Here is a 27707-nt window from a genome sequence, read left to right on the forward strand (position 1 = left end):
GGTCCATTTCGATCTGGTGGAAACCTTTAGCCAAGTCAATGGTGGTAAAATATTGACACCGTCCTAGCTTGCCTAGTATTTCGTCCATATTGGGAATGGGAAATTTATCACTAATAGTGACCTCATTTAAGCCCCTATAGTCTACTACAAGTCTAAATTTTTGTTGACCTGAAGCATCTTTCTTTTTTGGTACTATCCACAATGGACTGCAATAAGGTGATTGGCTGTGCCTAATTATTCCTTGCTTTAACATATCAGGTATTTGAGACTCAACTTCTTTTTCAAATGAAAAAGGATACCCATACGGTTTTTTATAAATTGGATTTTCATGATGAGTTTTTACTTCATGCCTAACAACATTCGTAAAGGTCAAATTTTCACCATCACGATATTGAATGCATTTATATTGGTTAATTAATTTTAATAATTTAACTTTTTCTTCTTCATTTAAGTGTTCTAAACGATAACTTTTTCCCTCTGCTAATTCATTTTTAACAGCATAATTTATTTCATCAGTATAATTTTTAGATTTTAGCAATGCCTCAAAATCATTTATTTGTGTTGGATTTTTCAAACTAATGTTTTTGTGTAAAAAAATGCGGCCACTAATAGTAGTGCGACTATTTAAATAATCAATATTTGCCTGGTTTGCCTCTAGTAACTTTCGTCCTAGTAGTATGTCATAATTGGAAGAAAAGTCGTGAATATAAAATATTTGTTCTTGAGTAAATAAACTATTAGGTGCAACTTTTACAAATTCATTTAGTTCATAATGACCTGTCATAGTGCGTATAATTGTCGGATCTTTATGTATGCTCCCGTTGAGAAAATTCTTTTTCAATAAGTTAATTGATGAACCGGTATCGACGAGGCAACGATAATTATGATTATTTATACTTATTTCTATGTATGTAATTGATCCGAGGCTTGCATTGGAAAATTTATATTTTCATTATAAACATCTTCTTTGTACTCTTTATTTTTTTGATAAGTTTCGTCTACTTGCATTCTTGATTGTCCACTATTACTTTCTCTGACTCTCTTTTGTGATTGGTTGGGCTCTGAGCGCGATCGTCCACTTGGCTGTTGGCTTTGATTCATTGTATTATTTTGCTGTCCCTGAATTAAATTTCTTCGAAACTCTTGGTAACTTTCCCTATTTTGGTCAAAAATATTATTTCTGTTATTCGATTGGAACCTATAATTTTGTGGATCCATTCTTTGGGGTTGATTGGGGTGTGGTTGAATTGAAAGAGCTGGGCCAGGATTAAATTGTTGGGTGTTGTACAAATTAGTGTAAGGGTAGGGGTTACGTGTATAATTTGTTTGTTGATGCTTTTGAATTTTATTAACGTTGATGCTATAATGTTTTAAATTTTCATTTTCTTCGTATAGCCCTTCTTGCTAAGCCGCTTGTTTCAGTTTAAGTACTGTTGAAATATCGCTTCTTGCTAATGTCATAAAAATTCTGTCAGGTAATTTTCGTTGTATTAGGTTTTTTGTAGTCCTAAACATTGCTTCTGTGTACAATATTAATTCATTTGGATTTCCCTCAAGTTCTAATTTGTTGCTTATAACTAACTGCTTAAGCTCGATCTCATTACAAAATTTTCTTAGGTTACCTTGAAAATTAGTATTGTATAATCGCCTTAATAGTTCCTCCACAGGGGTTTGCGTTTTATACTCGTCGATTAGGGCTGCTCTAAGATCTGGACAGGTGTTGACTTGTAGGACTTGCAGAATCCTCTGGGCATCACCGGTGATTTGAAGTTCAATTGCTCCAAATATAATGCTTGTCTGTCGATCATTGGTTGTAGGATACAGACGCAAAAGGTAGTTAACTCTTCTGACAAAGGTTCCTAGGGTAGATGGATCTCCTTTAAACGTTGGAATATTCCGAATCTGAGACAAAAGTTGATTAAAGTTTTGCTCCGTCAATGGGTTGGGTGCCACACCAATTTGTGGTTGCCCTTGAGCTGGTGGTTGTTGGTCCATTTTGTTGTGTTTAATTAAATTCCACTCAACTTTATTACTGACCGAATTGGATTTATTCAGTAGTCGATTGAAATTTAATTTATTATATTTTTTCAGTGCCTTTAATTTGCACTTAGGTTCTTTTGCGGATCTCTTAGTTGCACTTCCGAGCTAGTCGATTAAATTGCTTACTTGTGGGCAATTCCACGCGCTGATCTGGATATCCTAGTAGTTTAGAAATATCCTTTTAATTGATCAGTAAGCTCCCGACTATTTTCGCAAGGATATTTTTTTAAAGAGATCCTACCGACTGCGCCATTTACATGAGTCGTTCTTCACCCGAATAAAAAATCAGGAGATTTTTTATATTTGTTGGTTATTCTTTATTAGAACGTTGGAAAAAGACTAATTGTATGTTACAGAATTGGTTAGAATGAAACCTCGGTTTGCGTCTTAGAATTTACTGTTAGTGCATTAGGTGACGCAATCGCAAGTGGATGATGCGATCGCCACTTCTTTGTTTATGTTTACATAATTCGGTCTTATTAGATTTTGCGATCTTATTGGATCTTTACGTTTATGGAATTACGTCATTGTTGATGTTCGGACTTAATCAAATTTCTTTGTTTGTTTGCATTGCGGGATCTCAAGCTTCTGTATCGTTTTTAGTTAAATCCGAAATTGGCGATTATGTTTATTTGTGAACGGTTTCGTTCTTTGAACTGGTGGCCGTTGAGAAATCGCAGTGCAGACTCGTCACTATATATATTTATATTCCATTTCTTCCATTCATAATATTAAATATTACCTTTTGCTTTCAACATTTAATTTAAAATAATTTTCCTGTAATTAAATTTGGTATTTTGGTGTTGAATTGCCAGTAACGCGCACTGACGATCTTCATTGTCACAGTTGCTCTGATACTATTCAGTCGGAGTCTGAACTTTTAATAATGAATTGTGGACATAGTTTTCATCAAAAGTATCTTGACAAACCAGGAAGAACCTTGTGCCCTGTGTGCAAAAAGTCCCTGACTCATTTGACTAGTAATCCATCTGATTTTTCTTTCTCCAAGCGCGGATCTCCCTTTGTTGATTTCATCCCTGTTGGGGAACCAGACACCCTATACATTTATTCTTGTAAACTTTATCTCTCGCTCGCCTTTGTTATCTATTTACACATACACGCGCATGAAGCGCAGCTTAATCGTATGTACGTGCAAGAGCTTTGCCAAATGCATTGCCTCGGTCAGTACTTTTCCATTCATCTCTTACGGTAACGTGTTTACGACTTAATTCAGCCTACTCTTGTAGTAATCTACCCAGCTACAGTCAGTCACATTTTTGCTACCAACGCAACCACAGCGCATCGAGATTGATTGTACTAAATTATATTAAGTGTTCGGTGAAGACAAATAAAAATCAATTGAAACAGTTACACTTCTGGCGTCTTATTTGTTAACATAAAATTACTGGTCCTTCGATCGCGGATAGCCAGGAACGTGTTTGTTTTCGGGACATTTAAATTAAAATTAGTATTTGTCAACGGTGATCTATAGATATCTGCATCGTATAGAACCGTCCTCTAACCTCAATCGTCATGTGGAGTGTGATTCAACAGCGGGGCTTTTGCAAAAGCCAAATCACTCGTGCGCATAACAATGCCACGAAATTTGTGGAAGATATTCAGTCAATCCCGACATTAGTCGCGCGATTGGCCCAGCTACAGGACAACTATTTGCGGTTTGTGCGGCTTACGGAGGATTTGTACGCCTACGAGTCTGAAGAGGGTTGGGAAGACCCTGCTGAAGACGTTGATATATACGAGGAAAAACACTACGCTACATACGCTATTCTCAGCAATACGCTTGAAGAAATCCTACCTGTCTGGCGAGGCTCTCGCATTAGTGAAACATATTCCCGTGACTAATGAAAACTACAGTGAAGCCTGGGACAAGTTGGAAAAGCGGTACAACAAAAAACCGCTTATTATCCGATCATTTCTGAACAGTTTTTTAACGCTACCCAGTGCCACAACCAGTAGCATCAGCACTATGCGTAAATTGGTTGACGGCGCAGATGAACTTATTCGTGGGTTAAGAGCACTTCAGTGCGAGGAACGAGATCCCTGGTTAATTTTTATATTATTATCAAAGTTAGATCCCGAAACTCGGCAGTCATGGGCCCAGCGCGCAGAATCTGAAAATTCCAGTGTGACGATCGACCAATTTCTAACTTTTCTCACATCTCACTGCGACACCTTTGAAGCCTGCCAACTCAGTCGCGCGCCTCAAGCTCGACGATCTGCTGCTACTCATCATGCTGACGCCCACCAGAGACGCGACGAAAACAAGTGTTTGTATTGCCAGCAGACTCATCAACTGTACAGGTGTGACCAATTTCTAACGTTGGACATCGCAGCTCGCCGAGAATTCCTGAAAACCAGAAAGCTCTGTTTTAACTGCCTCAGCGCTTCACACATGCTCGGCAATTGCACATCGAAACACACATGCCGGGTCTGCCGCCGCAAACATCATACATTGGTCCCCGACACGCCGCAGCCTTTTTGAACTGGAGAGCCTAATAAGTCGCCTAGCCTAAGCACCGGCAATCTGCCCTCAACACCCCGACCTAGATCTTACAGCACAAACAATCAACTTCGCTTTCACGAAGATGCACCCTCAGGCAGCGTTCCTCCCGTGGGGAACAATTACACTCATCATACCCTGGAAAATATTCCGTATGCAGGTTCGCAAACCCTATTGCCAACCATTCTCGCAGACGTCGACGACGCTTGGGGAAACACAACAACTTGCAGAATGCTCTTAGACACGGGATCCACCATTACTTTGGCATCGGAATCATTTGTTCAGCGGATTGGCGTGCATCGAACGCATGCACGAATTTCAATTCTTGGTCTGGCCGCAAACAACGCCGGTCATACTCGAGGGCGCGCACACTTTAAGCTGCGCTCTCGGCATTCGGATCATATCATCGAGATGGACTCCTTCATTTTGTCCTCGCTGACGTCATCGCTTCCAGCGCAAACTATTGACACATCATCTTCAACCTGGAAGGAAATTTCAGCACTTCCCTTAGCAGATCCGACGTTCTGCACTCCTGGATCTATAGATGTCATCGTTGGATCTGATCAACTATGGTCTCTATATACTGGAGAAAGAAAATATTTTGGTAAGAACTATCCCATCGCTCTCAATACAATTTTTGGTTGGATTATTGCAGGCTCGTACACTGCCTGCGACGACCACATTACTCCGGCCGTGACCCATCACGCGGATCTCGACACGATGGTTAGATCGTTCATGGAAATGGACAATGTGCAACCTAACCAGTCTCTCTTGGACTCCAGTGATCCCACAGAGAGTCATTTTGCCAGCACTCACACGCGCTCCGAAGACGGGGTCTATATCGTCGAGTATCCCTTCAAGGATGGAGCCACGCCTATCGACTCAACTCTTCCCCAGGCCACCAACCGCCTAGTCTCATTGGAGCGACGGTTTCGTCGACATCCGGAACTCAAAAAACAGTACGAGGAGTTTTTGGATGACTACTTGCAACGCGGTCATATGGAACAGCTGACATCAGCCCAAGTATTGGACGACCCTGACACTTGCGTTTATCTACCGCACCACGCTGTCATCAAGCAGGATAGCCTGACGACCAAATGTCGGGTGGTCTTCGATGGATCTGGGAAAGACAGTTCTGGAATCTCCTTAAACGACAGACTTCATATTGGACCACCGATTCAGCGGGACTTGCTCGGGGTTTGCCTACGTTTCCGGCAGCACCGATATGTTCTATGCGCAGATATTGAAAAGATGTTTAGAGGAATTCAAGTTTCCAGGCGTCACACCAATTTTCAACGTATTGTGTGGCGCATAAATGAGAATGAACCTATGCTTCATTTTCGGCTGTTAACAGTCACGTACGGCCTAGCGCCCTCTTCATTTCTGGCCGTTCGAGTTTTGAAGCAACTAGCTGACGATCATCGCCTCGAGTACCCGGCCGCATCACAAGCATTATCACAAGATGCTTATGTGGACGATATCCCAACTGGATGCGATTCGGTAGAAGATCTTTTGGTTGTAAAGACGGAGCTGATTGGACTCTTAGAAAAAGCGAAGTTCAAACTACGGAAATGGAGCTCTAACTGCTGGAACCTTCTGCAATCATTACCTGAAGAGGATCGATGTTATGACCCAGTTCAGCTCACCAAAGGTTCACCCATGGAATCGCCCGTCAAGGTCCTTGGAATTCAGTGGAATCCAGGTCGTGATGTAATGTTCGTCAAACCTACAGAATTCGATCTCAGCACTGTCCCCACGAAACAAGAACTATTATCGCAACTTTCCAAGATCTATGACCCACTCGGGATTGCAGCGCCTACCACCGTGCTTCTCAAGCTCATCTTCCAAGAAAGTTGGACAGCTGTAATACACTGGGACGAACCTATTCCTGAAGCCCTGAATGCACGCTGGAGGGCATTAGTAGAGGATTTCTCGTCGCTAACACAATGCCAAGTTCCTCGGTATATTGCTGCACCCTACCAACACATCCAACTACACGGATTCGCAGACGCATCAATGCACGCGTACGGTGCTGTTGTTTATAGTCGAGTAGCATCGGATGGGAAGTTCCACATAAATCTCAAAGCCGCCAAAACACGTGTGGCTCCAATAAAATCAGTCTCAATTCCACGCCTGGAATTGAACCCTGCCCTACTCCTGACGCGGCTGCTCACTATTGTTAAAGCGTCGTTAACTATTCCTGTTAACAACACGATCTGCTGGACAGATTCGGAGATCGTGCTTCACTGGCTGTCCGCACCACCACGGAATTGGAACACATACGTCTGCAACAGAACGGCTGAGATACTGAGCGAATACCCACGTAGCTGCTGGAGCCATGTCCGCTCCGAGGATAATCCTGCCGACTGCGCATCCAGGGGACTTCACCCATCTAAGCTTCTTGACCACGAACTTTGGTGGAAAGGCCCATCCTGGATGGCCTTGCCACAATACGAATGGCCTCCGTCTACTAGCAAGTTCCGAGTTGATACACACTTGGAGGTCAGAGCAGAGGAACGTCCAGCCAAGCCAACAACTCTACATAGCTTTCCTGACGAAAGTATCGACGAGTTGCTCATCAACAAGATCTCATCCTGGACTCGGCTCATAAGGGTAACTAGCTATTGTTATCGCTTTATTCATCGTCTTCGTTTGCAGCACAGGCCTTATTCTGAGTACCTAACTTCAACGGAACTGCAGACAGCTCGAGACCAACTCCTTCGTCACATCCAACGAAAGGCCTTTCAAAGAGAGTATACGCAGCTAGAAAACGGACGCCAGCTTCATGCCAAATCGCAGCTGATCCGGTTTTCTCCATTTCTTGATAAGGACGGACTAATGCGAGTTGGCGGACGAATCGAGAGGTCGACCCTTAACTACAACGCCAAGCACCCGGTTATAATTCCAAAGAGTTCTCCAATCGCCGAGCTCCTGGTACGACATTCTCATGTGACGAATCTTCACACTGGTGTGGACGCCACGTTCACAAATCTACGACAACAGTACTGGATCTTGGGTGCACGAAATATCGTCCGAAGGACTGCCTTTCAATGTAAACGCTGTTTCCTCCAACGCAAGAGCACAAGTAGTCAGATCATGGGAGAGCTACCTGTACCTCGGGTTCAAGCCAGCCGTTGTTTTCAACATACCGGCTTGGATTATGCCGGGCCAATTTCAATTAAAGGTTCAACTGGGCGCACACCAATGATCGGAAAGGCATGGTTCGCAATATTCGTTTGTTTAACAACGAAGGCTCTCCACATCGAGGCAGTCACCGATTTAACAACCAAGGCCTTTATTGCGGCTTTCCAACGATTCATTGCTCGGCGATCCAAACCAACTGATCTCTACTCAGACAACGGTACCACCTTTCATGGCAGCAAACGAGTACTCGACGAAATGCGGCTGCTAGCCATGGAGCAACGCAAGGATGAGAATTTAGCAAACTTCTTCGCCAACGAAGGAATCCTGTGGCACTTCATACCGCCTTCTGCCCCACACTTCGGGGGAATATGGGAAGCCGAAGTTCGGTCCATCAAGCTTCATATGAAAAGGATAATGGGATCGTCAGCCCTAACCTTCGAGGAACTGTCTACAGTTTTAATACAGATTGAAGCCTTACTTAACTCTCGTCCTCTTTGCTCATCAGGGGATTCTACTTTGGATCCGCTTACTCCTGCCCATTTTTTGACTGACGCTCCCTATACTGCCTTACCGGAGCCATCCCGTCTAGACGTCCCCATCAACCGCTTGGAACGATGGACTCAACTACAAGCAATGGTCCAAGGTTTTTGGAAACGCTGGCATATGGAGTACCTAACCTCTCTGCACAAGCGCACCAAATGGCAACTGGAGGACGATAATTTGAAGGTCGACACACTGGTAGTGCTTAAGGAACCAAATCTACCTCCATCGAAATGGATTCTAGGACGTATCCAGGAGGTACACGCCGGACAAGACGACAAGGTCCGAGTTGTTACCGTAAAAACCGCCCAAGGAGTCTTCAAGCGGCCAATTACCAAATTGACGATCTTGCCCCTTTGCTGAACAGCCGTTCAGGGGGGGCGGTATGTTGGGGAACCAGACACCCTATACATTTATTCTTGTAAACTTTATCTCTCGCTCGCCTTTGTTATCTATTTACACATACACGCGCATGAAGCGCAGCTTAATCGTATGTACGTGCAAGAGCTTTCTAAATTAATGTTTAAATTCTAATTTTTTTTGCTTTGATTTAAATATACCCCTTCAATATGAATTTAACGTAAGTATTTTATGATACCCAACTTTGTAAATTTAATGATTTCCGTTGTTAGTATTACTTTTCTCATATTAAACATATACACATGAACTGCAAAATTTTTTTTTTATGGAAGCTTGCATCAAGATGATTAAAAGGTTATGCGGCTTCGGTGATCATGGTAGGGTGGGCAACGTCAGCGGCAAATAACATCCTCGCTGCTGACACCGACACACACACATCAGCTGCTGCCACTCCATCTATTCAGCACATTTCTTTTTAGGTATTCTCTCCCTCTTTACCCCTATCTTAGTTCTGTCTCCCAACAATTAACCTTAAAGTCAGTTCGTACGCGAATTTAAATAGGAATATTGTATACAAGTATGCGAGCAAGTAGCACAGTGGATCAAATTGAAAACCTACTACCTTTACCGACGAATCAAGAAGCTACAACCACCATCTTTCTTTGCACTGTTTGTGCAGTGATGAATCTTGGACAATGCTGAATAAGAAAATCTTGTTTCATTAATAATGTAGGAGACAGGTGTGAGGGAAAGCCATGATTCTATTTGCTTAAACATTTATATTTGTTTAAACATAGAAATGCAATTTCAATTTGGGAGTAACAAAATTAGTTGTTAACTTGAAATTAGTTATGCCCTTTGAACAAAAAGTTTTGAATCGGTTAAAGAAATGCTAATAAATAATTTTTTTAGCATAAGGATATCAGTAGGTACAATAAAAAATTTGCATTTATACCATTGGTATATACATTAAAAAGTAAGACTTCCATTTTTGTGCGTAAACCGAAGACGCCGGCCGAAGCTACACGACCGTACAGACTCCCAGACTCGCGAGTCAGGCCAGTGCGCATTTAAACGAATCTCATTTAAGCTAGGCTTAAGCAGTTCTATTTTTCAAGTTTCACAAAAAACACCAAAGCACGTCGCGTAAATACCACCTCCGTACCTTTCTTCTTGGGATTTCATCTAATTTGAACGATCAAGCCACCCCGCCCCAACATTTTGACACAGTCGAAGCCGCATTTCTAAATCTTTGTATTTTCCTCTCCTGGAGTTTCGTTCTCTGCAGGCTTGAACCGCTTCAGATAAGTTCCACTTACTATTACTTGCCGTCCACACATCCATACCCAATTTCGACTTACTTTCCTTATGATATATCAAACAAAAACACCTCTTAACGAGGTAAAAGTAGTGGCAAACACGCCTTTAACAAAAATTTCTGATATCAACAATTGTGACGAAAAATGATATTACATTCGATAAAATAAATAAACTATATTAAATTTATGATTTCGGCCCGCAACAGTAAATATTTATTTACCTACACGTAAATTTTCTGTTGTAGCGCGCCGAGTACATAAATTTAATATAGTTTATTTATTTTCGAATGTAATATCATTTTTCGTCACAATTGTTGATATCAGAAATTTTTGTTTAAGGCGCGTTCGCCACTACTTTTTACCTCGTTAAGAGGTGTTTTTGTTTGATATCAGCAGTTTTTTTTTTTGCACAAGAGTTTAAGTACCCCAATATCATGACTAGGAGTCGTCCCCATATGGCTTGGCTTTTGAAAAACCAAGCACACAGATATTTGTTTGTTTTACAATATATGTAAAATGTTATTTTTTGCCAAATCCGTTCGGTTTGTAAAAGAACGGCTCAGTGAATTATATGTTCAATACCTGCAAAAGTAATATATACATATGTACATTTGTATGCACCTTTTGCTTGGATACTAAAACATAACAAATCCATAATATTTTCCGGATGTTTTAAAAGTACAAAGTAATCATTGGAGAAGTATTTGCTTATTTCTGAAATGGTTCCTTTATTTTCCTGAAATAGTTTTTTTTATCCTAGGACACATAATGTCAACACTTATTTTCAATGGGTAATATTTCCCAATACATACAAAAGTAATCTATGAATATATGTACAATGTACATTATGTAATTGTTACTTAGCTACTAAAATGTTCTAAGAATTGTAAGAAAAGTTTTTCTTTCAGTAGTTTTAAGTAATTAAATATATAGTTCTAAAAAATGTATAAAGACTATAATAAACTTTCACGTTCCACTTCGGCTTAACTTTATTCTAATGAGGTATGGGTTGTTTACATTCACATTCTAATAAGAATGAAACATATAATATGAATATAAAACTTTTTAATAACAAGTTTTATCGCTTAAATTACCTATTTTAATAGCACAAGTTTGGAATCTCAAGGGCTGTATAGTTTCAAATTCCAAGAGAAATCTGTCGTTTCTTACATTTCCAGCCGAACTAGCGGGATAAGCTTATGCAAGTAAAGGACCCTAAGCATTAGTTGTTTAGATACTATAAGCATTTTAAATCTGGCTTTTTTTTTGACTTTCCGCTAAGCTAGCGGGTTTTTCCAAAAGTCGTAGAACAAACGTTTTCTATTTCAAGCTACTTTATACACCCATAGGGTTTCCCAAACCCTAAAACTAATATGGAATGCATACAAACCCACAAACAAAGGGACAAACATTTTCATTTTGGGAAGAAGAAGAAAATCTTGTTTATTGAATTACTTTTGAACGGGACATCGGATTTCAACAAATGAGGCGTCATTCGGCGCGTATTCTTAGTAAGAACAAAACTAGCTAAACAGCAGGGGGCTTTTATCTCCACCGTATCCAGTAGCTCCAATTTTCTAAATTTTTACTTTTACACTTTCACCGCTTTTTCTCCCAAACAAATCTATATTTCGAAAGTCTTGGTATGCAATCTTCTTAGTTATCGATACCTTTCGATTGGTGTATCACTCGTTACGATCGGACCATAACGGCAGATTTTCAATTCTGCGGCTATATATAGTAGTTGTCTTCGCACGCTCTCTTGCGCGCTTCGCCACTACGTGTACTGCCGTCCACAGTGATTATCTAAATCCAAAGGTAATTTAACCGACGCAACGGCATTTAATATATGTATTTCAATTCCGTTATATGAGCCCGACAACATTCCAGTTTCTTTTGCCCAAAATTGTACACTTTAAATAATTCCAGTAGGTATTCCAGTGCTACGACTCAACTCATATATTTCTCAAATATATATTTAGTTCCAATTGTTTGCCACGCCCCCTTCTTACGACCACAAATGACCATAACGGAGGGCATGGAGATATACCAGCAGCAAAGCGAGATTGGAATGCGCCCCCTACCCGCGATCTCAATATATGGTTATGTGGGCGGTAGAAAGATTTAAGCGTTATGGGCGTTAGAGTGGGCGCGGCAAACTTTTTTTTGGGCCAATCACTAGGTATTGACGAGACTAATACGATTAAGTTTAAATTTTGTTTCTAGCATGAAAATTGTGCGCGCCACAGGCTTGGCCGGTTTGTGGGCGTTAGAGTGGGCATGGCAAACTTGTTTTTGGGTTAATCGATAGGTCTTTCTATTTTCCCATTAGTCTACGATTATATCCGTGTGCCTAATGCGATTTTTTGCGAATCTTCATTTTAACTTAACTCTTATCAATTTTCAATTTAAAGGCTGAATAACGGGTATTTAATAGTCGAGACACTCGACTATAGAGTTCTCTCTTGTTTTTTAAGCATTTTTATCGTTTTTATCCGTAACGAGCTGTTTTCTAGTTTTTGTTGTTCTGATACGTTTGCACCTCCGTTCTTTGTAGTGTTGAGGTATCGGCAGCTGCCACTAGTATTGATCGTCAGCGGAACAGTCAAGGCGTTAGGTTAGGTTAGGTTAGGTAGGAGTGGTTTGAGATAAGATACTAATCCCCACACTTAGGCCACAATGGGCCCCTTGTGATACCACGTGATCTTTGAGCAGATTCTTTTCCCTAGCTCATGGGTTATTTGCTTTCGCGAAGTATTTTGTTCTTCTTAGGAAACATAAGAGTTTTTGAATGCTTACGCCTTTAATGGTCGCAAGGTTCGGAAGTGTGTAGCTACCTAGGGTTTGAAAGCGCGTTGGGTTATGCGCTTGGCAGAGGCATAGGAGGTGTTCGATGCTCTCCTCTTCGTCTATCTGTTTTCAGCTGCGGCAGAAGTCGTGGTTACTGAGTCCCAGCCTGTGCGCATGAGTGCCTATAAGACAGTGGCCCGTGAGGGCATTTTGGAAAGTGGAGATGTCTTCCCTACTACATTGTAGGAGAGTTTTTGCTCTTTTCGAGTTGTAATTTGGCCATGTGAGTCTAGAATTGTGGCACGTTGAGATTGAGTTCCAACGGTTTTTGGAAAGTGTGTACAGTCTCTGCCAGAGATGGAGCTTGCAGGTAGCCATGGGCATCGCGAAGGATGTCGGCGGATATCCCTTGTCTTGCTAGCTCGTCTGCTATGCAGTTGCTCTCAATATTACGGTGTCCAAGCACCCAGGTGAGGTTGGTTCTCAGATGAGTGGCCATCTCGTTAAGAGATTTGCGGCTTTCAGTGATTGTTTTTGAGTTTGTTGTGTAGGAGTCGAGGGCCCTGAGGGCTGCTTGACTATCCGAGAAGATGAAAATGTCTATGTGATGTTCTGATGTGTCAAGGTGGGCCATGGCTTCCTGAATTGCCATGACTTCCGCTTGGAAAACACTACAGTGGTCTGGTAGGCGGAATGAGCCTTTTATGTCTAGTTCGGGAGAGAAGACTCCCTACCTGTTTGGCAGTTAAGCTTGGAGCCGTCTGTGTATATGTTGACGGCGTTTTCGAATTGGTGTGGGAGGTTGTCCCAGTCTGTAAGGGTGGGTATGAAGATCTTGTATCAGTTAGAGGCAGTGGAGCGGAGCGCCGCACTGATGCAGAGTTCTGCACTTCTTTGGATCTTGTGAAGGATCCTGAGGTTACAATTCTGTTGTAGGGAAGGCCACCACACGATGTTTGCGTAGAGAAGAATGGGCCTGACTATTGCAGTGTATAGCCAGTAAACTATTACGGGGGAGGAACCCCACTTCCTCCCTATGACTTTTTTACAAGCGAAGAGTGCTATGGCCGCTTTGCGTATGCGATGTTGTCTGACCAGTGGAGCTTTTTGTCAAGGATGACACCTAAGTACTTTGCTTGGTTGCTGAGGGTTAAGCGTGCTTGGTGTAGTTTTGGGAGAGTTCGACTTGGTATCTAATACTTTCTTGTGAATAAAACTACTTCGGAATTTTGGGTTAACTCGCAGTCAACAATCCGCTGTCCACCTTGAGAGGGTGGATAGGGCTGTTTCCATCAGATTGCAAAGAGTTTGCGGCAATTTGGCCTGCAGTAGGATAACCACGTCATCCGCGTAGGCTACCACTTTAGTGCCCACTCTTCTAGAAGTGATAGTAGTTTGTTGACCACTATAACCCATAGAAGAGGTGAGAGTACACCGCCTTGTGTGGTTCGGGGTAGTCGTAGAGTAACTCACCCCTTTCGTTTGTGATTGTGTGGTGTGAGTTAGCGTCCCCACCCAGGATGAGTTCCTTTGATGAGTGTGTAAGTGTGAGTTGTTGTGTAGTGGTGTTTAGTAATAGCCCGTCGTAGTCGTGAGCCAGATAGAATGATGCTATTGTGCGATAAGTGTTATCGTTTAGCTCTAGTCTAACCGTGGTGAGGTCGCCTTCGTTAAACTGTGGAATAAGAAATGCGTAAAAATGCAGCTTCTGGTTTTACCCTTACCCTTGGTGTAAAATAGCTTGTATAGGTATTGGAGATCAGTGCGCCCTGGTCGGGTCGTGTCCTGAGTGCACAGCAGTGTTGCCAGATTTTGGGAGGCACCTTAAGCTAGATTGAAAGAAAAAAAAGCTAGAATAAGCTAAAAATAAAAATAAAAAAGCTTAAAAATAAGCCAATCATAAAAACATAAAAATAAATGTTTTATAACCGAAAAACTACCAACATACGAGCAACAAATATGACTTTTGTACGATTAATCGATAAAATTAAAAAAACTGACAATACAATCATAAAACAAAACTTGTTTTGCTTAAATTTTTTTTAAGCGGAAATAAGCAAAATGAATTTTAAAATAAGCCAGATTTCAAGCCATAAGCATTTCAACTATTTTGTAAGCTATTTGATTTTAAAATAAGCTAAATCTAGCTTAAAATAAGCTAATATGGCAACACTGGTGCACAGCTGCTTCAGGCTTTCTGTCAGCTCTGAATCGGTATGGGTGGCCCCCTCGTGCTCTATTTCGTCGTCGCTCGGGGGTTCATACGAACCACAGGCAGCCAAGTTGTCTGCCGCTAGTTTGCCTGTGTCGTAGATGCGAAGTTGCACCTTATCGAATCCGTAGTTCACCCGGTTTTGTTGCGCTGCGAGGGGTTCCAAGCAAGCCTGGTTCAGGAGGATTACCACGTTCATAGTGACGCGCTCGGTTTTCTCCACCTTTTCCACCTTCCAACCATCTATCGGAAGCTTCTGGTTGAACCTGGTCAGCATGCTGAGGATAGCCCCTGGTTCCGAGGATTCCGACGGCAGCCACACCCTCGCTCTAGGTCGAGACGGGATGTCTGCTGCCTCGCAAACTGCCAACTTGGTCGTTTGAGGATACGGAATGCTTTCTTACGTTCAAGAGGTCCTGCCTGGTTATACGGCTGCGTTGTTCGCTGGCCTTGGCAGTTGTCGACGTCACATGGACTAGGGTTTTCGGAGCCATGATCTTGCTCGACTTGTCGTCGTTGGTTACGACTTCCAACTTTTTGAGAGTGTCGGGCTCTTTTTTGGTGCTGTTATCGTTTTTATATATAATAGAGTTCTCCATGTTTAAGTCCCACGAGCTGCGGAGAAGGGACAGGTCCACCCGGGCAGATACGCTGTACCCGGGTAAGGCTGACTTAGAACAGGCGGTCGCCACTTGCCTGAGCTCACCGTTTGAGACAGAGTTTTTTGTTGACTCGGGCTGCCAGCCAGATTGACTCTCGGCACGGTACGAATGACACCTTAGTCCAGCCCTGGGTGAGATGAGTTGTGTGGGTAGGGAAGAGATAGGTACAAAACGTGTTGGAAGGGGGTACGTGTGAGCTATTTGTCGGAGGCGGCAGCACAAGCGCGACGTCGGCTACGCCCACAAGCCGCATAAGCCTGTAGCGCCCACAATTTTCATGCTAGCAAAAAAGATTTTAACGGAAATGTGTAAGTCTCCTCAATACCTATCGATTAATCCAAAAAATGTTTGCCACGCCCACTTTAACGCCCATAACGCTTAAATCTTTCTACCGCCCACATAACCATATATTGAATATATATATTCAATCTCGCTTTGCTGCTTGCATATCTCCATTTCCCTTTTGTCCCTTTAGCTGAGTAACGGGTATCTGATAGTCGAGGTACTCGACCATAGCGTTCTTTCTTGTTAGCTATTGTAGTTTCCGACGAACATGGCTAGATCGAATCGGCTAGTGATCCTGATCAAGTATATATATACTTTATGGGGTCGGAAACGCTTCCTTCTACCTGATACATACTTTCCGAGGAATCTAGTACATCCTTTTACTCTACGAGAACAAATGAAATTTTAAGGCAGTTGGGGATGGCAAATTTATACTTAGCACGTGTCTTCTCTTCCTTATTTTAAAAATTTGTATGTCAAGCCGATTTGGCTGCGAGAACTACTTTCTGTTCTTAGGACTTTTTATATATTTAAGTGTAGATATAGGCGATGTTTATCTTGTGCCCTGTGATTTTTATACCCTTGCAGAGGGTATAATGTTATCAGTCAGAAGTTTGCAACGCAGTGAAGGAGACGTTTCCGACCCCATAAAGTATATATATTCTTGATCAGCATCACTAGACGAGTCGATCTAGCCATGTCCGTCAGTCCGTCCGTTTCTACGCAAACTAGTCTCTCGGTTTTAAAGCTATCGGGCTGAAACTTTCCCAAAAGTCTGATATCTTTTGCAGGTAGTATATAAGTCGGAACCAGCCGGATCGGACAACTATATCTTATAGCTCCCATAGGAATAATCGGAAAAAAAAAATGTTAAAAAATTATATCTTTGGTGTCTTTTAACATATTACCTCCTTTCCTTGGAAATAACATTTTTTAAAAAGTTTTGAATTTCGAATTAAATTTTATCAAAATCGAAAGACTATATCATATAGCTGCCATAGGAACGATCGTAAAATTGGTGGGAAAATAATATGAAACAAATTATAGCTTCGGTGTTCCTTAACATATAACCTCCTACGCTCGGAAACAACATTTTTTAATTAGTTCTGAATTTCGAATTTAATTTTGTCAAAATCGGACGACTATATCATATAGCTGCCATAGGAACGATCGTAAAGTTGGTGGGAAAATAACATGAAACAAATTAAAGCTTCGGTGTTCCTTAACATATAACCTCCTACGCTTGGAAATAACATTTTTTAATTAGTTTTGAATTTCGAATTAAATTTTATCAAAATCGGACGACTATATCATATAGCTGCCATAGGAACGATCGTAAAATCGGTGGGAAAATAATATGAAACAAATTATAACTTTGGTGTTTTTTAACATATAACCTCCTACGCTTGTAAATAACATTTTTTAATTCATTCTGAATTTCGAATTGTATTTTATGAAAAACCGGACGACTATATCATATAGCTGCCAAAGGAACGATCGTAAAATTGGAAATAAAATTTTTAATTAGTTCTGAATTTTTTGTAATTTAATTTTATCAAAATCGGACGATTTTATCATATAGCTGCCATAGGGACGATCGAAAAATTGGTTGGAAAATAATATGAAACAAATTATAGCTTCGGTGTTTTTTTTTAACATAAAACCTCTTAAGCTTGGAAATTACCTTGTTTTAATTAGTTTTGAATTTCGAATTAAGTTTTGTCAAAATCAGACAACTAAATCATATAGCAGCTATAGGAACGATCGGAAAATTGGTGGGAAAATAATATGAAAGAAATTATAGCTTCGGTGTTTTTTGATATATTATCTTATACTATTGGAAATAAAGTTTTGTGTATTTTTAAGAATTTCGAATTATATTTAATACAAATCGGACGACTCTAACATATAGCTGTCAAAGAAACGGTAATTAGGTAATCAACTTGGTTTACCTATTATTATATTTTTTTCCTTTGGTAAGTATTTCTATAAAGTAAAACAGGATTCATAAATTTGTATCACATAAGTCTCTTCTGGTAAAATTCAGGTGGAACATCAAAAAATATTTACCAGAATCCCGACCAAAGAGATTTTGAAAATCTCTGACAAATTATAACCCCTTAACTTTTATACAATTATTTTTTAACAGCAAAATAAAGAGAATGCCGCGCATATCATATTTATCTCAAGAGCAGCGCCGCCAAGCTGCGCTTAGACGAAGCCGATCCCAATATGCTCAAAATGCGTCACAAATAAGGACCCGTAATGCGCAGCACATTGCCTTGGCCCGTACAAGTAGTAGCAGAAGAAGCTCGCTCGCGAAATTCCGCTGCTCGCACACGGGAAGCTGCAGCGCGCGCAATGGTCAGGTCGGATTACGAGAGCAGTCGCGAAACACTGCTGATCATGCTACCTGGAGATCGATCGGGGAAAATCGAGGACCCGAGCGCGCACGGGACGCTGCAGCGCGCGCAATGGTCATGTCGGATCCCGAGAAGCGACGACGAGAGCAGTCGCGAAACACTGCTGATCATGCTACCTCGAGATCGATTGGGGAAAATCGAGGACCCGAGCGCGCACGGGACGCTGTAGCGCGCGCAATGGTCAGGTCGGATTCCGAGGAGCGACGACGAGAGCAGTCGCGAAACACTGCTGATCATGCTACCTGGAGATCGTTTGGAGAAAATCGAGGACCGGAGCGCGCACGGGACGCTGTAGCGCGCGCAATGGTTAGGTCGGATTCCGAGGAGTGAGGACGAGCGCAGTCGCGAAATACTGCTGATCATGCTACCTGGAGATAGATCGAGGAAAATCGAAGACTCGAGCGCACACGGGACGCTGCAGCGCACGCAAGCGCCAGGTCGAATTCCGAAGAGCGACGACGACAGCAGGTGCAAAATACTGCTGACCATGCTACGTGGAGATCGATCGAGGAAAATCGAGGACCAGAGCGCGCACGGGACGCTGTAACGCACGCAATAGTCAGGTCGGATTCCGAGGAGCGACGACGAGAGCAGTCGCGAAACACTGCTGACCATGCTACCTGGAGATCGATCGAGGAAAATAGAGGACTCGAGCGCACACTTGACGCTGCAGCGCACGCAAGCGCCAGGTCGAATTCCGAAGAGCGACGACGACAGCAGGTGCAAAATACTGCTGACCATGCTACGTGGAGATCGATCGAGGAAAATTGAGGACCAGAGCGCGCACGGGACGTTGTAGCGCACGCAATAGTCAGGTCGGATTCCGAGGAGCGACGACGAGAGCAGTCGCGAAACACTGCTGACCATGCTACCTGGAGATTGATCGAGGAAAATAGAGGACTCGAGCGTTTACGGGACGCAGCAGCTCATAGGATCACCAGGAACAGCCCTATCACTAGGACACAGGAGCAAAGGACCAACACAGTACACAACGCAATATTGCTGCAAGAGCACAACTTTCAGAGGATGAACGAGAGGATCAACGGGAACGCCAGCGACGGAGGAGTCGAGCTACGGCAAGGGAACAATATCTTCGTAACATTAAGGACGGACCAACTAAGTTTTTTACGTGCTGTGGAGGAACGTGGTTTCCATCTCAGGTAAGTGGTTTGAACATACGTACTATTTCTTCTAAATACCCCAACTTTAGTCTAGACAATGCCTTTTATTTAAGTAGAAAGTTTCCGAGTCCGTCCGGCAAATATCAATTTTGCAGTACATGTCGTCAAGGCGTTTACAAAGATACCTGAATGCCTTAAAAACTTGACATGTCTTGAGGAGCGCCTTATTTCTCCTCGAATTCCCTTCATGCGCATTATATCCCTTGGATATGAAAGGCAATGCGGAATAAGAGGCGCTGTAGTCAATGTTCCAATTTCAGTACCTGATACTGTAAGCGTACTCCCGCGCACTTTTGATTCGACCCATGTAATCCAGGTTCATTTAAAAAGAAAGTTAGAATATTCCCATCATTTCATGACGGAAACTATTCGACCCGCTCGAGTTATTCAAGCTGTGCGATACTTGGTTAACACTGAGCTCTACAGAAAGGACAACATTTCCTTTGACGGTGATTGGCTCAATCAAATGGGAGCCGAAGAAGAGATACCTTTCATCGCAGATGAATCTGACCGAGAAGTCGTAGAAGAGCTTCTTCTTCAACATTCTCATTCTCAATCAAATGACGCGCAAGAAGGTGATTTAAATCCCGGAGGTCATGAAACCCTATTAGAAAACGATGATATTGGACTTCAGCGTATTGCTATGGCTCCCGGAGAAGGCCGCATTCCAACAAATTTAACCCTTGACGACGTCGCAGAAGAACTTTCCTCCCCAACTATTTCTTGCGGCGAAATATTTAAGGGGAATTCGACCTATGCAAAAAAAGCAAGATCGCAAATTCGCTTTTACGACCGTCGTTGCGCAGTAGTGCCCAAAGTCCTTTATATGTACAAATTTTATGAAATGCAACGAATTCAAAGTTCTATTTCCATTGCCCTACGAAAAAAATCAGGTGCAGTAACTGCTGCAAATGTGAGGGATAATTCATTTGTTTACAGTCTTGTACAACATGACGATGTATTTAACATTCTAAAAGGCCTCCGTTCAGCTCCAGCACACTGGGAGGCAGAAAAAAAGAATGTTATAGCCATGATAAGACAATTTGGGTTGCCCTCTCTGCTGCTGACTCTAAATGGAACGAACTCTTAGTTATTCTATCTCTTTTATTGGATAGCAGAGACATTACTGAGAAAGAGGCAGCAGCTCTTTCTAGCGCCGAAAAAAAAAGATTAATTCGATCTGACCCAGTAACGTGCTCCCGGTACTTCGACTACAGGTTCCGGCAATTAATGAAATTATTTAACAGCTCCGAGATATTTGGTGAGTTAAAACTCGTCCATTATTATTGGAGGATCGAGTTCCAGCACAGAGGATCGCCGCACTCTCATGGCATGTATTGGTTTTCTGGTGCCCCAAAGCTAGAAGGACCCGATAACGCCGAAGAGGTCACCCGCTTTATTGATCGTTTCATTACTACCAGCAGGGACGATCCTGAAATTCATGAAGTAATTCAATATCAGCGCCATAAGCACAGCGCTTCATGTTTAAGGGAACTGCGAGGACAACAATTCTGCCGTTTTAATATGCCATACCCACCAATGCCTGAAACTCTGGTTTTGTATCCATTTGAAGAAAACGAATCCAACGTTGAAGAATATAAAGAAATATGTAAAAAAGTTAAAGAGCTCCTAAAGTCTGTTTCCGAAGAAGAATCGGCCATGTTTAATAATTTTGAATATTTTCTCAGCCATCTTGAAATTTCATATGAGGAGTACAAGTTCGCCATTCGGTCTAGCTTAAAAAAGCCCCAAGTATTTCTTCGTCGCCAATTTTCTGATAGGTTGCTAAATGCTTACAATAGAAATATTTTAGGCTTGCATAGAGCAAACATAAATATTCAATTCATTCTATATGCTTACGCCTGTTGTAGTTATATAATTAACTACATAAGTAAATCCAACCGTGGCGTGTCGCAACTGCTTCGAGAAGCAATGACAGAAATAAGCCATGGAAGTGTTTCCGTTAAAAGAAAATTGCAGCATTTAGGGAGCAAGTTTATTAACGCTACAGAAATATCTGCCCAAGAAGCTGCATACAACATTTTAGGTTTACACTTGTCTGAGGCTATTGAAGGGAATGGTTTTATTAACACTTGCCATCCAGATAAAAGGGTCCGGATAGTCCGATCTAACAGAGAATTAGAACAGCTTCCCGCAAACTCAACAGATATTTTTGAGCGAAATTTACTTGATCGATACGTGCAAAGACATGAACAACTAGAATCGTTATGTCTTGCGGAATTTGCGGCTTGGTTCAAATTCTTCAAGCTAAATGCACGGTCAGAACAGTCAAACGAAGAATATGACGAACCAATCGACTTTGATGGAGATGAAGAAAATAACGTTGCTGCACAAAGTTACCAAATGCTGGATGGGACTGTTAGGGTAAAAAGACGTAATCATGCCCTAATTCTTAGGTGGGTTCGCTTCAGTTTAAGCTCTTCTCCATCAGATTATTTTAGAGAGCACGTAATGCTCTTTTTCCCATGGAGAAGTGAAGAGTCGGAACTCATTTCAAACGACAATGAAAGCACATTTAGAAATAATTTTGAAATTATTAAACGCAATAAAGAGCAGTATGATGTGTTTAACGACATGGAGTTAGAGAGAGTTCTTCAAGATCTGCAAAATGTGGATAGAGAAGAAAACGGCCCCCTTCCCGAAGGGCTAGCCTCTCAATACCTTGATGAAGAGTTCAGAGCTTTGGCAGTCCCCGACGTCGGCCAAAACGTAAATGTACTCCAAGATGAAAATGATTCAAATGGCGAACTTCCTCTTATAAGACTTCCTCCGATAGTATCTGACGATAACCTTTGCTCGCTTACCCGGTCTCTCAACTTTAAGCAACGCCAGTATTACGCCCACGTAATGTATAATGTTGCAGCCAAAAAAACATTTAATGAATATGTTGGTGGAGGGGCCGGAGTAGGAAAAAGCAGATTGATTTCTACAGTATTTCAGTCTATAACTTGGCGAGCAAATAAACTTCCTGGGGCAACAGATTCCGCAAAGGTTTTACTTTGTGCTCCTACTGGAAAAGCAGCTTTTGGGATTGGGGGACTAACGCTTCATTCAGTTTTCTCCCTTCCTGTTAATCAAACATCTGGCCCTTTAAGACCCTTAAGCAATGACACTTTAAATACAATGCATTGCAAGTTGATTGATATCCAATTAAATATTATAGATGAGATCTCGATGGTCGGATCAAAAATGCTTGGATACTTAGATCAAAGACTTTGTCAAATTTTTAGAAGTCAAGATGTAAGTTTTGGGGGCAAGTCTATAATAGTGTTTGGAGATCTGAAGCAGCTTAGCCCAGTTGGAGATCGATGGATATTCGCAGTAAATGCATCTAATCCCTATAATATTCTGGCAGGAGCTAACCTTTGGAATAACTTTAAGTTTTTCGAGCTAACGGAAATAATGCGGCAACGTGACGACCACGCTTTTGCTTTGGCTTTGAATAATATGTCTGAAGCCAACATGACAAATGCAGATATTGAGCTTTTCAGGACAAGAGTTCTTCCAGTAACCGATGTTCCTGACGATGCAATTCACTTATTCTGTTCTAATGCTGACGTAAACCATTACAACTCCCTAAATCTTTCCCATATTAGAACTGAAGAATTTGTGTCAACTGCAGTAGATACAGTTAAGTCAGCTAATATGTCTGAAAGAAGTCGAGAATCAACTCTTAGGCATTCCCAAAACATGAAGACCTCTGAAACTCAGGGTCTACCATATATTTTACACCTGAAGACAACTGCAAAATATATGGTTACCGTCAATATTGACACAAATGATGGACTTGTAAATGGGGCAACTGGTCAATTAATGCGAATTGACAACTGTATGGTTAACGGCTCATTATTAGTTACTGGACTGTGGATTTTACAGATGCCACTGTCGGTACTATAGCTAGGTCAAAAGTTCGAGGAAATGATCACACAGACTGGACTCCAATTTATAAAACAGCCCGAGTATTCCAATGTGGAAATTCGGGACATTCTTCTATTGATCGAAAACAATTTCCAGTTGCTCCTGCTGAGGCTATTACCATCCATAAGAGCCAAGGAGCAACCTACAGCAAAGTCGCAGTGCATCTTAAAAGAGGCATTAAGCGAGCTTCGTTGTACGTAGGTTGTAGCAGAGCAACTAGCGCATCGGGCCTTTTCCTTTTAGGAGACTTTGTCCCTCCAACTAGATTTGGAGCTACAATTGTTCAAGTAGAACTTGAACGTTTAAGAGGGGAAAAGGCTTTGACTACGCGTTATGAATTTTTGGTCAATGAAAATGAGGATATCTCTTTATATTACCACAACGTGGAATCTCTTCACGCTCATCGCGAAGATGTTGCCAACGACAACATTATTTGTTCTGCCAACTTTGTATGTTTTGTTGAAACCTGGACTCTTCCACAAGAAGAGTACACCTTAAGGGATTTCGACATTATAAGAAGAATAGATTGCAATCGTTTGAATGGTATTGGGAAGAACGGAATACTTATTTATGTAAACAAAACATTTCGCAAAATGTATTATTTCTGTTTGAGACAAAGAAGTCCACAAACACAAGGGCAACGTATCAATCGATTGCATTTAAATATCTTGACACGTCATTTATAATTGTTTATAGGAGTCCCGGATTTCCTATTGCAAGATTTCGAAATTAAATTAAAGCTGATGTGAAAAAAGTGCGTAGAATGGATAATAAAGTAAAGTAGTAATATAAGGAGATTTTAATATTTGCAGATCCACAGGGACTGATATTCTGGAGGAACACTTGAATGCCTATAGCCTCTTTTCAATCAAGGATTCTCCCACAACAAAACAAATAACACAAATTGATTGGATATTTTCAGATTCTCGAATTCCACAAGCTCTTGCCATTACTTATGAGACACCATATAGCCACCACGATGGAATTTTTTTAAAGTATAGCTTGTAGTAGGTAATATAATTAAATATATAAATTGTAAAATTTGTAATAGGTTAGAAAAAATAATTAATTGAATATAGCATATTGTATATATGTATTTTTATGGTATTATTAATTTATTTATTTCTATCTATCAACGTAGTTTTCAAAATTGTATATATATATATATATAAATGATAATATTTTCCCCCTCGTGGATTGTGACCTTGACGCGGTGTGGGGGCTGAGTACGTGAAATTGTTTTAATATCACTGAAGCTAGCAACAATCCTTAAAATGTAACATAGTGTTACTAACATTGATTATTTCTTATAACTGCAAGGGTATTCAAACTTCTGCTTGCCGAAGTTAACTTCCTTTCTCGTTTTAATTTGTCATTTGTGTGTCATCTATGATTCTGGTGCCTTGCTTTGTGACTTAGTCCAGCATAACCTTGTGTTTTAAATCGTTTGTTTATGTTTAATAAACTAAAAACTAAAATAAAACAAGGAAGAACGCTATAGTCGAGTACCTCGACTATCAGATACCCGTTACTCAGGTAAAGGGACCAATGGAGATATGCAAGCAGCAAATGCGCCACCTACCGGCGGTAGACAGATTTAAGCGATGTGGGCGTTAGAGTGGGCGTGGCAAAGTTTTTTTTAAATCAATCGATAGGAATTGACGAGACCAATACATTTCAGTTAAAATTTTTTATCTAGCATGAAAATTGTGGGCGCCACAGATTTGGGCGGTTTGTGGGCGTTAGAGTGGGCGTGGCATATTCGCGTAACAAACTTGCGCTGCGCTCAAGCTTACGGAATCTAAATCTGAAATCCCGTTTCTCTGCCTTTGATATTTTCCGAGATATCCGCGTTCATATTTACGATTTTTTGAAGTTTGTGGGCGGTTTGTGGGCGTTAAAGTGGGCGTATTGATGAGAACAACACATTTCAGTTAAAATTTTTGTTCTAGCATCAAAACTGTAGGAGCCACAGTTTTGGGCGGTTTGTGGGCGTTAGAGTGGGCGTGGCACTCTTCTGAAACAAACTTGCGCTGCGCAGGAATCTCAGGAATCTGCATGCCTAATCCCAGTATTGTAGCTCTTATAGTTTCCGAGATCTCAGCGTTCATACGGACAGACGGACAGACGGACATGGCTAGATCGACTCGGCTAGTGATCCTGATCAAGAATATATATACTTTATGGGGTCGGAAACGCTTCCTTCTGCCTGTTACATACTTTTCGACGAATCTAGTATACCCTTTTACTCGACGAGTAACGGGTATAAAAAACCAAATTCTGTGTTTAGCATGTGCTGTTTGTTATTGTAACTACTGTACGCTGTTGTGCATTTGTTTCAATAGCTTTTGTTGTTGTTTCCTATAGCTTTCTGTAATTTCTCTCCCGTTTCGTGTCGCTTTAACTGTTGTGGCGTTTATGTTTAGTTTGTGTTTCGCAAGCCACGCTCAGTCGATAGCCACTCTTTTGCGCTCTCTCGCTCTCGCAGTCTCTACGCGCTCTTAGACTTTTGTGTTGTTGTGTGTCTACTGTTTTATTTTTTTGATCCCAGTGCCAAATTTAGTGAGGTATTTATAAATGTGTTGATTCTTATAAATAATTTGTATACCCTTGCAGAGGGTATACTTATTTCAGTCAGAAGCTTGCAACGCAGTGAAGGAGACGTTTCCGACCCCATAAAGTATATATATTCTTGATCAGCATGACTAGACGAGTCGATCTAGCCATGTCCGTCTGTCCGTCCGTTTCTACGCAAACTAGTCTCTTAGTTTTAATGCTATCGGGCTGAAACTTTCCCAAAAGTCTTATATCTTTTGCAGGTAGTATATAAGTCGGAACCAGCCGGATCGGACAACTACATCTTATAGCTCCAATAGGAATGATCAGAAAAAAAATTTTTTTTATTATATCTTTGGTGTTTTTTAGCTTACAACCTCCTAAGCTTGGAAATAACATTTTTTAATTAGTTTTGAATTTCGAATTAACTTTTATCGAAATCGGACGACTATATCATATAGCTGTAGCTATAGCTATAGGAACGATTGGTAAATTGATGGAAAAATAATATGAAACAAATAATAGCTTCGGTTTATTTCAACATATAACCTCCTACGCTTGGAAATAACATTTTTTAATTAGTTCTGAATTTCGAATTTAATTTTATCAAAATCGGATGACTATATCATATAGCTGCCATAGGAACGATCGGAAAATTGGTGGGAAAATATTACGAAACAAATTATAGCTTCGGTGTTTTTTAACATATTATCTAATACTATCGGGAATATCATTTTTTGTATTTTTAAATTTAATAATAATAGCTGCAAGGGTATACGAACTTCGGCTTGCCGAAGTTAACTTCCTTTCTTGTTTTTTTATATTTCAAATTTATATATTCAAAACAATTATAAAAATGTCTCTCTTTTGTTCCAAAAAAGATTGTCAGCTTGGATCGTCACCTAATGACGTTTTTATTTACTGCCGTCTTTGCAACATAGTCATACATCCGAAATATCCTGGACTTGTTGGCAGAGTAAAAGACTATATTGATTTGGGTATTGGACTTAATTTTTATGGCTATGTAGCGCTGACCAATGATCGTTTTAAGAAAGTTTAAGGCCGACCTTGATATTAATAAAATGCCAGTTGGGCCACCTAAAAGCAAAAAGACCGCTCCTTCTAAATCTGTGGGAGTAAAGTCATCAGTCCCAAATCCCAACTTAGTCTCGAATATTTTTACCCGATCCGTAACGGCAGCTATGTCGGCATCTACTGGCGGTGGGGGCCTAAAGCTACTACTAGTCAGCGAAAGTGTTCAAGTGTTCACTACGGAGCTTTCTGTGCCTACAGGTGAAGTTAGCTCTGTAGGAGTCCCTGGTCTCGATAATCAGACGAACGATGTTCAGATTGTTGGTGGGGAAAGAAAGAGACTCTCGGTTGTTCCATATTCCATATAATTATTTGTATCTCGTTTAATAATAGGACTTCCACGGTAGAACTTTCGCCAAAAAACTGAGCAGTTTATTTTTGGCCTATCAAAAGGTTAGGGGACCTAATATGAAGCTACCTAAGCGTTATGCTGACTTCTCTGCTTTTTCTGAAGACATTCTGGCCTTTACTGAGACTTGGCTGAAACCGGAGATATCAGACTCTGAAGTTCTGTCCAAAAATTGTAATACGTATATATCGCTCTCCTCGTAGGGGAGTGGGGTGCTGATTGCCGTTACCTCTACTTTTACATCGGAGAGAATATACTTTCTTAATCCCAATGACAAAGAATTCGTAGGTGTTA

At 41.1% G+C, this 27707-nt stretch overlaps 1 protein-coding gene and 1 long non-coding RNA gene across 8 annotated transcripts in view; both read left to right on the forward strand.

Moving 5' to 3' along the window:
• The window catches only part of LOC119562580, a 287979-nt gene that overhangs the window by 156460 nt on the left and 103812 nt on the right, over nucleotides 1-27707 (forward strand). The window lies entirely within an intron of this gene.
• On the forward strand, nucleotides 19384-24317 carry LOC119562582. Its single transcript, XR_005221893.1, has 3 exons — nucleotides 19384-19456; nucleotides 24113-24170; nucleotides 24229-24317. It is a non-coding gene; the product is annotated as an uncharacterized LOC119562582 (long non-coding RNA).

The sequence above is a fragment of the Drosophila subpulchrella genome, unplaced genomic scaffold, assembly GCF_014743375.2.
Source record: "Drosophila subpulchrella strain 33 F10 #4 breed RU33 unplaced genomic scaffold, RU_Dsub_v1.1 Primary Assembly Seq64, whole genome shotgun sequence".
Taxonomy (NCBI): domain Eukaryota; kingdom Metazoa; phylum Arthropoda; class Insecta; order Diptera; family Drosophilidae; genus Drosophila; species Drosophila subpulchrella.